We start from the raw sequence: 13,665 nt of genomic DNA, 5'->3' as shown, positions 1-13,665 counted from the left end.
TGCCTCAACAACCAAATAGCAGAGACAATGACCTTAGCCTGCTAGCCAATGCCTGTAGTCTAAAGGGGCTAATTCTGCCTTCATCTTCCTAGCTTCAGTGTCTGGTACAGTGAAAGTACTTGAAAAAGCTTGCTGAAACATTGGGTGATTTTCCTATTCACAGAAAATCTGAGCCCTGTACCTACCATTGCCTAGATATAGTCTGCAATTGGAAGGTAGAAACAAGAATTCAGATATGTGTTCTGCCCTCCAGGGTTTGCTAACAGAGCGTATATTCATGGGACAAATTAGTGGCTATAGACATGGAGTGCTTAAATTTAAAATTAATCATCTGCATATTATCTGTGCTTCTCATCCCTAGGTGAGCATTAGGATCACTGCTGTTGCTTTATTAAGTCATAGATGCCCAGAGCTCACCCACAGAGACTCTGATTAGGTCTATCTGATCAAGGTCTGTATTTTTAAAATAGCCCCAACTGAGCCAGCATTCGGGGTATGAATCACTGGAACAAGTGCTAGAGAAAATAACTTTAAAAGATACCAGAAAGAATCATAATGGGGGGAGAAATCTTATGGCACAATTGGAACTTACTTTGAACCCTGAATCACAAAGAGGATTTGGATGGATGGACTGTGATGGAGAAAGGAGAGCCTTCTGGCTGGTAGGGAAATGTGGGCCCATTGCGAACAAAGAGAGGAGAGCTTCCCAGCTGGAAAAGGAGTAGTGGAGTTTGCAAAAAAAGAAAAAAGTTGGAAATTGAGAGGAGTGGATTAGATATTTTGGTCAAAAAATAGAAATTTTCCATTAGGAGGAACAAATAAATACAAGATATCTTTTGCACACCATGGTGACTATAGTTGATAACAATTTATCATGCACTTGAAAATTACTCAGAGTAAATGGAAACTATATGAGGTAATGAATATGTTAATAGTTTGATTTAACCATTCCACAATGTGCATATATAATCTCAAAGCATCATATTGTAAACCAGATGTGTAAAGTTTTTGTCAATTAAAAAGAAACTGATTTTTTAAAAGTTTATAAAGAGAGGGAGTTGCAAAGCAGAGTGAAGCATACCTGCTGAGTAGCAAACACTCTTGAGAGAAAGGGTGTGGAGGTTCACATGCGAGGAAGGTGGCAGTCCTATCTGGAATGAAGCCGCTTTGTGCCTGATGGCCGAATGGACAGCCTCAGTGACCAGTGGGAAAGAATCTTTGATCACCAGCCTGGGAAGTAGTGGGTCTTCGGTTGTGCCCACAAAACAGCTATGGGTGGCTGCAAAAGTGGTGTTGAAGAAAGGTTGAAGCAGCAAGGAAATGTACCCATTTTCAATCCAAGACACAATTATTAAGATGCCATCTTTTAAAAGGAGCCTGGGGTCTGAGGTTCTTAGAACTTCTTGAAGCTCTTGAGAGCTTCACTTGTATTTCCTTGGCTTTCCCTGATTCCAAGATTGTCAGGTTTCCTTTCCTCGGTGGCAAACTATTTTGCCCTTCTGCCTCCTTTTCCAGTGGATGAAAAACAAGATGGGTGAGGATCAGTGGTCACTGGAGGTTGAGGGGAGATTCAAAAAGATAACTGAGGGGCATTGCTATGGTGCGGAGAGTTAAACCACCATCTGGAGTGCCAGCATCCCATGTGGCCACCGATTGAAGTCCCTGCTGTTCCACTTCCAATCCATCTCCCTGCTAATGCACCTGAGAAAGCAGCGGAAGTTGACCCAAGTGCCTGGGTCCCTGCCACCCACATGGGATACCCAGAAGAAGTTCCTGGCTCCTGGCTTTGGCCTGGCTCACCCCTGCTGTTCGGCCATTTCAGGAGTGAACCAGAGGATAGAAGACTTCTGTGTGTGTGTGTGTGTGTGTGTGTGTGTGTCTCCCTATCTCTCCTCTCTCTCAGTAACTCTGCCTTTCAAACAAATAAACTCTTACAAGCAGATAACTGAAAATATCTTAAATGAAAAGTGCTCCAAGGGGAAGGTCAGGCATTGGGTATACCTGATTCCCACTTTTAAAGTACAAAATGAGAAACAGGTAATAATTGATACCAGCCCAAATGGTCAAGTGAGACTGTTGATGGCTCACACCAAATTTAGTTTACTCACTTATGACACACGTTAAGATCAGTTTCATTGCATGAAGTACTTTCCGCAGCAGGTGTAGGGACAGGAGGTGTGGGGTCAGAAGATTATGGAAAAAGCAACTCACCAGAGTAAATAAAAATGCACTGATACTTTCTCATTTCTTCCATCAGTAGCCTATCTATTTCTCTACCAAACTGAGGGCAAACAGAAAATAAATCAAAGGATAAAAACATAGAACTTAAATTGGAAGATACTCCCAAGTCCCAGGGTTGTGAGACGCACATTTGCATACTGTGTGCTTTACAATGAGCTATTATTAGCATGGTAGAAATAGCAGCAAATGAGGACTACAGATTTTGCCCAGAGGCAGAGCAGACAAAAGTAACAGCAGTTGCCCAGGAAAGCAAGATGATTCCAGTTTAACTCATCCAAGAAAACTCTTCTAAGAATGAGACCAAAATCTGGAACTGAGTCTTGGAGGGAGCTTGAGGCTGTGCCATCACAGTGATGCCGGCTGCTGCCGAGGGTGTCATGACAGGGTGTCATGACATGTCTGAAGGCCCTGGAGAGGCACACTTAGATAATAGTCCGGGTCTCTAGGTCAGATTCAGTGCTCTGCAGGCTGTCCTGGTAAGTCACAGAGGTTCAACCTGTCTTATGCTCTCGCTCTGTAGGTCTGAGATGTCTACAGCCAGATGCCCTAACTCTCCCAACTTCCAGCTGAGGCCGGAGTCCCCAGACCTGTGTGGGCTTGAGACAGGAAATACTGAAATAGGTTCAGTACTTCCCCACTCTCCTCCCTTCCAGAAGTGGCACCTCAGTATTGAATCATTCTCTGGATTAGGCTGAACCAGCTGAGCATTGGCTCCCTAGTACCTGAGTCACTCTCACTTTTTATTAGCCCTAGTGTACCCTAATGGACTTCCTCCTTCCCCAGATTGCCAGTCTCTGAGCTCATAATAGCCACAGTATAATTACAGAATTCCCATAGACAAGCTTCTTCAAGGAAGTCTTCCATTTCGCTTTCACCGAATGTGGCCAGTCAGATACCCATGTTGGAGGCTGAGGCGAACAGATCACCTCTGCTGGCCACACCCGTCCATCCTCCACCCTGCACAAGTCACAATTACCACATGGTTCACTGGAGGCAGGGTAGTCAGGGGACTACTGGTGGTAATTGACTCAGCTAAATGCAGGCACAGAACAGCAATTTCCACACAAGTCTGATAAGCTAGTGCTTTTCTCTACTCACAAATCCTTTTTTTGTTAGAGAGCTTTCTCCAGCATTCAGACAGCATCTAATGCTCCATCCTGCAACGAGAGGGACCTGGCATATGCCAAAGTTTTTGAGGAAAAGATGGTGGTGATGTTCTAGGGTAAAGAGGGTGGCGACATGGGTCACGGGGAGCTTTTATAGATGAATGGCGGAGAACTTTGTAAAAGACACATGCTCCAGTCACCCCTTCCTTGCATCCAAACCCCAGAGACTATGCAAGCGTCAGCTTCAGCAAAGGACAATTTCCCAGTGCATTTCCTCAGTTCATGGCTAACCTTCTGGAAGTAAGCATCCGGGTAGGCTGAGTTCACAGGGCAGGAGCACAGCAAGAATGTCACGCAGCCCCAAGGACAGTTACTTTTAGGGCCATTGTTTTGATTCTTGGTGAAATGGGAACTCATTAAAAGTTACACAGATGTGTGGAAGTCTGACTTTGTTTTCACCCTGCCTGAACTGATGTACTGTAACATCCAAAGCTTGCCCAAGACCTCTGATTCCTAGCTCTTAGAACCTGACCACAAGGGGTAGTCTCTTTCAGCTTCATGCAGTGGAGTACTTTCACTTGCTTCCTCCACCCTATGGTTTAATTCCAGAAATGTATCTATAACTCTTCAGTGCTCTGTCTCCTCCTGTGGTTCTCAAGGGGTAGCCCCTGGACCACTACCTAAAACTGGCTGGAAATGCAAAATCTAAGACCTGCTGAATCAGAAACATTGAGGGCAGAATTCAGAAATCTGTTTATTAAGCTCGCCAGGGGGATTCTGATGGGAGCCCAGTTTGAAAACCACTGTTCTAGGTCAACTGATTCTTTTGATCAACTCCTACCACTGATAATCTGTGCCAGAGGCCAAAGCATGTTCCATTTTTGTTAATTATTTAATCAATACCCAGGTACTATTCAAGTCATTTATGGAGGCCACTCAGTTAGAACCCATGGCTAAAACAGTTTTCTGGAAATGTATTTGTCACAAGCTCTCACAGCTCTATTCACCATCTTCATATGCTGTGGATTCTATAAAGTGATTTGGTATCCTTGGCATTGTTTTCTTTCTGGAATAGCTCTGTACTGTTTTTTTCTATAATAAGACCCATTGAGAGGGGCATCATAATGGTTTGTTAAGATCTATTCTATTCGCACTAATAAAACCCCCAATCTCCCCCCAAATTAGTATGGTGTGAAAGAGAGTCATCAACCTTCCTGAAAGGTTTCTTTGTTCCCCTTATGTGCTACCCAGAGCTCACTGATTTATACGTGACCTCAGTTCTATTAGCTCTGGGTGTGTTGTCTTACAAGTGGAATTAGATGAATGAAAGGTTTATTCCCTTTAGGATCTGTCTTAAATGAGTTCCCTCCCATGTGAGAGAACCCCGGTAACTTGAACGTGTCTCCAAGTAAGAGATGTAAGTAAAAACCAGGCAGAGAGCAGAAAACTGTGCCTGGCCTCAAGATTTTACCTACCATCCTATTTTTCTCTCCTGGTTCCTGGCTTGGCTTGACTTAAGATTCCGCTCTTTCAATGGGAAGTACCCATCAGCGCTCTTTTGCATGAACTTTGGATGGCAGCTGACTTGCCAGTGTTGTACATCTCTAATTCCACACCTCAGGAAACCTGACACAGTGTGTGTGTAGGGGGGTGCCACTGTTTCTGACCACACTCACTTCCTGATTGTGTGCCAGCAAAATCCCCCTATTCTAGCCTCACATTTCTTAAACTTCAGTGTATATCTTAATCACCAGAAGGGCTAGATGCAGTTGCAGGTTGCTGGGCTCCACCACCTGAGTTGCTAATTCAGAAGTTTTGGGCTGGGACCCAAGAATTTGCATTTTTAAAAGTTCAGAGAGCAGAGTGATTTTACTGACCAAGAGCCCACACTTTGAGAACCACTGCTGTAGACTGGCTAAGGTCAATCTTTGGATTGTTTCTGATTGTTGAAGACCTCATGTCCTTCTATTCTCAACACAGTGTTTCACCTACTCTCTTATTTCATTCTTTCCCATTTCAACGTCATATCTCTTGCAAGTTGCCAGGTAACTATATTTACTTCTTGGGCAGCCAAAGTGGTACAAACCTCACTGTCTTCACATAACTTCTGTTTCATACAGTGACTGACCTGGCTTCAGGAAAATAAATTGCTCCTTTGCTAAAATTGAAGTCCTTTGAAGGTATTAAAACCACATAGTACCCTGTAGAAATGGACTGCATCTCATGGTATTTACAGATAGACACCAGACACATGTAATAGAATTATAGATCAGCCTCATTTAAGATAAAGTTTGCTGGGGGAGGTCAAAATTGCTCCCTATGGGACCTAAATTAGGTACAAAGCAATTAACTTTAAGCAACCAAAAAATTGACTCTATAAAAATTCCATTTCAAATCAGCTTTTAACTACTAGCTCATTACCGGGTACCTTTACTGTGTAAGAGAAAAACAAGTCTCCAGAGATGAAAAATGCAATTTAAATTTTGAGAACCTCCCCAAATATGGAAATTAATGAAGCCTTAGATCTGACCTCTTACAGAGGTCAGATGTTTCTACTGACTTTTTGGCTTTTCAATTTTCTGTATCCAGAAAAATAAATCTTTTCACTCCTGAAAACAAATATATTTGTTTTCCAGTTATGCTGATGGCCTAGTTACGCAATATTAAATACACTTGATTTTATTCCATTTCCTTCTGAGTGGGAATTATAGATTGCTTTCATTGAAAGCCAGCATATCAGCTCAATAATCACTTTATTTTCACAAAATGTGATTCTTTGCCTGCCATACAGAAATAATTTGGTAAGTGTTCATCAGACAGAACATTAATAGATTATTGGTTAATCATTGACAATAAATTAGTGGAAGTTGTTAGTTTTAATATATGATCATAAAGTTAATGCACTTGCTTTAAGACCTTGAAAATAGGGAAAATAAAGAAGTTAAAGAAATAAAATAATAATCCATAACCTCACAACATGAAACTAATCACTATTAATTTTTGAAACATTCTTCCCATCACATGTTCCCATCTGTATACATGTGTATACATAATTATAATCAATCCTATATAAAATATCACATTTGCAGAATGACATCAGCAAGATAGCCAAATAGTTACCTGTTGCTCATTTTCCTCATAAACAAGGACCCCAACAAATACTTAAAAACTGTAACTCAACTAGAATGACTGAAAAAGTACACTGAAGTGTAGCAGGGAAGGTGTGGAGTGTGGAAGCCCAGGATAACAGCATAGAAAGGAGAGCAAGATTACCTTGCCTCTCCCACTCTGTCTGGATTGGCCCCACGCCAAGCTGGGCTTCTCCTTACAAGGAAACAGTAGGTGGAGACCTGGAAAGCCCCACTGCTACTACAAATGACTACATGGGAGATTCCTGCAGCCATCACAGGCTCTGAGCACAGTTTAGAGAATTTCCCAGGGTTTTTGTGGCTGTATTGTCACATAGTAGGAGCCCACATTATGTGACTCTCATGCCCATGACCTAAGCTGCTACAGCCCAGAGCCATCTTAAAGCTAGAAAGGCTACAGTGCCTTCTGCCCTGGGAACTAGTAGCCACTAAACTTTCCCTTATTGAGACTTTGCCTTCATTCTGCCATACTCACATGGGTGGCTGAAGCCTTTTTTTTTTTTTTTTTTTTTTAAGATTTACTTATTTATTTATTTGAAAGTCAGACTTACACAGAGAGAACGAGAGGCAGAGATCCACCTGCTAGTTCACTCCCCAGTTGGCTGCAACGGCCAGAGCTGTGCCAATCCGAAGCGAGGAGCCAGGAGCTTCTTTCAGGACTCCCATGTGGGTGCAGGGGCCCAAGGACTTGGGCCATCTTCCACTGCTTTCACAGTCCAGAGCAGAGAGCTGGATCAGAAGTGGAGCAGCTGGGTCGCGAGCCGGCCCCAGGCTGAAGCTTTAAAACCTTAACTGCTAAGAGCCTAGCCCTAGCAGAAAGGCCAAGAGCCCAGCTTTGAAACTGATTTGTACTCCACACCCCAGGGAACTTGTAGACTTGCACAGAAAGGAAGCTGGCACACAGGCAGCATATTCAGATATTCTCCCCATTTCTCAGTGAGAACTTGGCATACAGCCAGCCAGACAGACATCCTCTTATGTGCCTGATACCAGCCCAACAGTCACTAGACAGCAGGCTTTTCTCCCTGGATAGCCGACCACACAGCTGATGAGTTCAAAGCACTTTGAACTTAGCTCAACAGCCAGACAGCCAAGTGGTTGCTACACCTACCAGAGAGTATGCCAAATAGTCTCAGCCCCATAACACCTGTAGTCAAAACACATCTAGCCTGACAGCCAGCCAAGTGGCAGCCACGTCTCAGCCACACTGTGCCATGTCACCATAGTCAAAACCACCCACACTTTATTAAATATTGCCAAGTTGTTATTTTTAGTGCTTATACCAATGCAGTCTCTCTGGTGGCTATCCAAGCTGGCTCTCTTCTTCTACATCCTGCTCTGCATGTGGTACAGTAAAACAGTTTAATGCTTACCAATCTGAAAGATGTAAAATGGTGTCTTTTTAAAAGATTCATTTATTTATTTGAAAGGCAGAGTTACAGAGGAGGCAGACGATCTTCCATCCACTGGTTCACTCCCCAGATGGCTGCAAAGTCCAGAGCTGAGCATACCCGAGGCAGGAGCCTGGAGATTCTTCTGGGTCTCACACATGGGTGCAGGGGCTCACACACTTGGGCCATCTTCCATGCTTTCCTAGGCACATCAGCAGGAGCTGGATCAGAAGTGGAGCACATGGTCTTAAACCAATGCTCACGCGGATGTCAGCTCTGCAGGCATCGGCTTTACCTGCTACGCCGCATCACCAGCCCTTAAAAGGTGTCTTATTTTGTTTGACTATTGCTTAACATGAAGGGCTGACAAACTTTTTGTTGAGGGCTAAACAGTAAATTTGTATGGTTTGTGGATCACATGGCCTCTCTCTTAGAGTCTTCTTGGAGATTGTTGCTTATTTGTACGTAACTCCTGGTTGGATTTGGCCTGCATGACCATCTTTTCCTTGAGAATCAGTGAGGCTGAGCTGCTTTTCAGATGTTCACAGACCATTCAGTTTTTCCTGTTTTTAAAAACCCATTTTCCAGCCGGCGCTGCGGCTCACTAGGCTAATCCTCCGCCTGTGGCGCCGGCACACCAGGTTCTAGTCCCGGTCAGAGCACCGGATTCTGTCCTGGTTGCTCCTCTTCCAGGCCAGCTCTCTGCTGTGGCCCTGGAGGGCAGTGGAGGATGGCCCAGGTCCTTGGGTCCTGCACCCACATGGGAGACCAGGAGAGGCACCTGGCTCCTGGCTTCAGATCGGCGTAGTGTGCTGGCCGTAGCGGCCACTTGGGAGGTGAACCAATGGAAAAAGGAAGACCTTTCTCTCAGTCTCTCTCTCTCTCACTGTCTAACTCTGCCTGTAAAAAAAAAATTTTTTTTCCATTTTTCTATTGGTTTATTTATTCTTTCTTGATTTGTGGGTGGTCTTTGTAAATTCTGAGTATGTATCTGATCTCAGTTATATGTAATGCTGGTATCTCTCCAATTCTTTGGCTTAGATTTTCTTTTTTTTTAGATTTTTTATTTTTTTAAATTTTTATTTAATAAATATAAATTTCCAAAGTACAGTTTATGGATTACAATGGCTCCCCCCCCATAACTTCCCTCCCACCTGCATCCCTCCCATCTCCTGCTCCCTCTCCCATTCCATTCACATCAAGATTCATTTTCAATTATCTTTATATATAGAAGATCGATTTAGTAGATATTAAGTAAAGATTTCATCAGTTTGCACCCACACAGAACATAAAGTGTAAAATACTGTTTCAGTACTAGTTATAGCATTAATTCACATTGGACAACACATGAAGGACAGAGATGCTACATGAGGAGTAAGTACACAGTGACTTATTTATTTGAAAATTAGAGTTACACAGATAGAAGGAGAGGCAGAGAGAGAGATCTTCCATCCAATGGTTCACTCCCCAAGTGGCCGCAATGGCCGGAGCTGTGCCAATTGGAAGCTAGGAACCAGGAGCTTCTTCCAGGTCTCACATGAGGGGGCAGGGGCCCAAGCACTTGGGCCATCTTCTACTGCTTTCCCAGGCCATAGCAGGGAGCTGGATTGGAAGTGGAGCAGCTGGGACTAGAAATGGCACCTATATGGGATGCTGGTGCTTCAGGCCAGGGCGTTAACCCGCTGAGCCATAGCGCTGGTCCCTGGCTTAGATTTTCAATTACAACTCAGTCTTGACTAGAAGTCTTCTCATGGGGTTTCCAAGCAGTATTTGGATCCTCTACAAAGAATGATATTTTCTCTCCTTATACACATAGATCTCTCTTATTTTTCTTTCAAGTCTTATTATGTGGGTCACAACGTTCGGAGCAATTTAAACTATATATATATATATATATATATATATATATGATTTATTTGATTTTTTGAAAGGTAGGGTGACAGAAGAAGAAAGGGAAGAAGAGAGGGGGTAGAGAGAAAGAATGATGAGAGAGAGAGAGAGAGAGAGAGAGAGAGAGAGACTGATTCTGAATCTCAACCAGGTCTGAGCCAGACTGAAAACCGAAGCCCAGAATTCCATCCTGGTCTCCCACATGGGTGATGAGGACCCAAGTATTTGGACCATATTCTGCTGCCTTCCCAGGTCCATCAGCAGGGACCTGTATCGGAAGCAAGATAGCCAGAACTTGAACTGGCATTCAAATATGGGATGCTGGCATGGCAAGTGGTTCCTTAACCCACTCTGCCACAACACTGGCCCCAAAGAAAATATATTTTAACCAAATAAATTGATGCTGTCATTTCCGGGTAAGAATGAGATTAGAGGTTTTTTAAAAAAGTTTTTTTTTCCATTACAATAGTCAATCCTTTCAAGCTACCAACTCTTCTTTTGAGTTGACACTTTTGCATTTTCTACTATACCCATGGGCATTTCCTATTATGTAAATAAAATGTTTGAGCTTTTTCTTGCCTGCTATGCTCGTTTTTATGCTCAATAGTGAGGATCCACTAGTAGAAAATGTACTTTTTAAAGAAGCATATTCTTAGGGGTCATGAATGAATGGATACAGGAATGCATGAAGACATGAAGTGGTTGAGGGCCTCCAAACAGGACAGAGTACTATGTTTAGAAGGAGGATTACAGGCTGAACTGCATAAGGCAGATGGAAGGATGTTTTGTAAAATCAAAAAGTGTTGTACAACATTGAGTTATTATTTGAATTGTTACCAGCCACAGTCACAATATCATCAATATCTCTAGGGGAAATTTCTAGCTGCAATATAGTTTGAAAATCCTCTTTAACTTCTCCCTGAGAAGTATGCAAACCATGAGATAGTTGGGATAGGGTTGCTTAGCATTTTTAAGTTGGCAAGTTTTCCAAAGCTACTTGAATCTAAGAATGATAATCAGTTTTATGTTACATATTGAGTGATCTACAGTGAAAGCTTGAAAAAAAATTTGGAAATTGAAATAATTGATGTGGAAACAGTTCTGATGAATGCTAGGCTCAACAATTATTTACTCAGAAGAGACAAAGGCAATCATGCTGCCCCCCCCCCCCCCAAGTCAGGTAAGACGCATCAGTATGCGTCTTTCTCCAGAATCAGGCCTCCAAGAGCTTAGAACGCAGGAAGAGATGATATAAGAACTCAAGTGATCATTTCCCCAAAATGCGCTTTGTGAAGCACCAGCTGGAGAAACGGGCACCACAGCTTTCCTTTCAGGGGCAGGTGGGAAAAGCTTTCCTAGATTTTGAAAGGTGGCTTCCTTACAGCCCAATTGATTCCTGTAACTACTGTCGAGTAAGAAATAATACCAACCATGAAACTTACCAGTGCTGCCCAGAGGATATCATCAGCCTGGACATGTTGGTGCACTCTGCTGCCTTTAGGACGCAGCCATTGGGGTTCATTTCTGGGAAGATAAGACACCCCTCCATGCTGCTGTCCCCATCTCCATCATCAGAAGCACCTTTTCTGGCAGCTACACAGGGCCTCCTTTGAATTTGCCTGCCCCATAAGCCTTTCCCTCTGTATATATTTCACTCCAAATGTCCCCAGAACACTTGTGGAGTAGTTTTCTCTCTGTAGTCTCTGTCTCTACCTTGAAGCTGACATAGGTAAGAGAGACCACTTTTTTAAAATACAACTTGGCTGGACAGCTCTGACTCCCTGCGAATCTTATCATAATGGAAGGGGTCGACTCCATAATTTTATTACAACCATTACTCTCCTGTAGGAGACAGAGGCCTAGCAGGTACACTAGGCCCCTGGGAGCTCCTGCTAAGTAAGCACTCATGTTATTCATTTAATTTTCAAAAGACTGAAGACACAATATGCTGCCTATCTGATGGTATGGGCCCCAAAGTAGAAGAAAGCATGTTACCGATGAAGAAAACTAGTGGCACTGGGTCTGTGAAGCTGGGGAAATGGGTGCAAAGGGACAACTAAGACAGACAAGGATGCACATGGAGCAGTGCATTAAGTCATTTTTGTCCATGGGGAGATGTCCCTATGAAGTAGTACAGCAGGAGTGGTGAGGATTATAAGAAAGTGTGCTACTCAAAGGATGTGAGTGCTTCCCAAAATGCTGAGCAAGTGATGGTGAGAACAGAACAGAGTTATTATTTTCTTTTAAAAAACTTATTGATTGATTTGAAAAGCAGGTAGGGAGGGAGAGAGAGAGAGAGAGAGAGAGAATGAATCTTCCCTTCCATTTGATGGTATATTCCCCAAATGGCCAACATGGCCAAGGCTGGGCCAGGCCAAATTCAGGAGGCTGGAACTCCATCTGCGTCTCTCACGTGGGTGCAGGGGCCCTTTTATGCTGCACTTGGGCCATTTTCTGCTGCTTTCCTAAGCACATTAGCAAGGAACTGGATCAGAAGCGGAGCATCTGGGACCTCAACTAGCACTCATATTGGATGCTGGCATCACAAGTAGCAGTCTAACCTGATGCACCACAACTCTGACCTCAGAGCCATCATTTTATGACCCTCACCCATAAAGTCCCATAATTTTCAAACTGTGCTTTGAGAAACAGAAAGTGAAGAGACAATTCATGATCCTGTGACACTGACCACACCCAAGATTCAGAACAAAATCCCCTCTTTCTTGCAGAACAGGTTGGATCAGGATATCTGTATGGCATTGTAATTACCCTGTTCTTTTTGACCAAGTTCATTCATCTCAGATAGTTTTCTTAGTGAAGGAGCAAGCCAGGGAGTGAGACGAAAGCATCTTCAGATCCATGTGGATCCCCATTCACCCTTCTCTTCTCACTTATCCCCTCTGGAGAGAGACCTGAAATAAACAAACATGTGGAAAGAGCCACCAGGGACCAGTCCCTGGGACTTAGGATAAAGATTCCCAGGGTGGTGTTGAGACTATTTTTCATCCCTTTATGTCATCTTTGTTTTTTTTTCTCTTTTTCACCTGGAGAAGCATTTGTGTGATAAGACTCAGAGGCAGATGTCAGGTGTATCCCATGCTACAGAGATAGAAAGTGGGATTCCCTGGAGCCAGATGGCAAAGGAGGATCCGGTTGAAGTGTTTCAGAAACCAGTGGCCTGGCAGGATCACTTCTGGCGCCTGGATGTAGGAATATAGATGCAAGCTAGGAGCCACCCGTATTTCCTCTCTCATAAACCTCAGAAGTGTGGCAGCAGGTGACAGTGTACTTTACAGAATCAGCAGAAGGAGTATTTATGCCAGGAAACACCCCAAGGAGTCATACTGTCCTTGTGTGCAGAAGAAATGTGGGAAGGGTAGACTGGAGAAGCTTAGAGTAACCCTGGGAGTACAGGCTTATATTAGCTGACTGTGCAGGGGCTTCTCTTCCCTGCTCCAGGGCGAGGCTACTCTTGGATCAAAAAGAGAAGCCTCCATCTGTTAGAATGAAAATTTGGTAGATATTGTTTATTTTTCATTAGCAAGTTAACATGACTGTTTGGAAACGTCATTTTAAATATGTTTCTCAGATATTTTTAGTAACACATGTTCCAAAACTAATTTAATACACTCCCTTTAATTTTTTGAAAAGAAGGTGAGAGAGGCCAGCTAAAGTGATGGTGGAGGTCATTAAGCCAGAAGAGTGATTGCCCAAACACACAGTATTTCTTGCATCAGAAGTGTCCCCCAAGCCTCTGTGTTCTTTGTTGTTGCTTTTTTTAAAAAGATTTATTTATTTTATTTGAAAGAGTTACAGAGAGAGGGGAAGAAACAGATCTCCCATCTGTTGGTTCATTCCCCCATGTGTCTGGAACAGCCAGGGTTAGGA

Source organism: Oryctolagus cuniculus, chromosome 13, assembly GCF_051225735.1.
Source record: "Oryctolagus cuniculus isolate XC-2025 breed Fujian yellow rabbit chromosome 13, ASM5122573v1, whole genome shotgun sequence".
Taxonomy (NCBI): Eukaryota; Metazoa; Chordata; class Mammalia; order Lagomorpha; family Leporidae; genus Oryctolagus; species Oryctolagus cuniculus.
Note: the sequence above shows the minus strand (reverse complement) of the source record.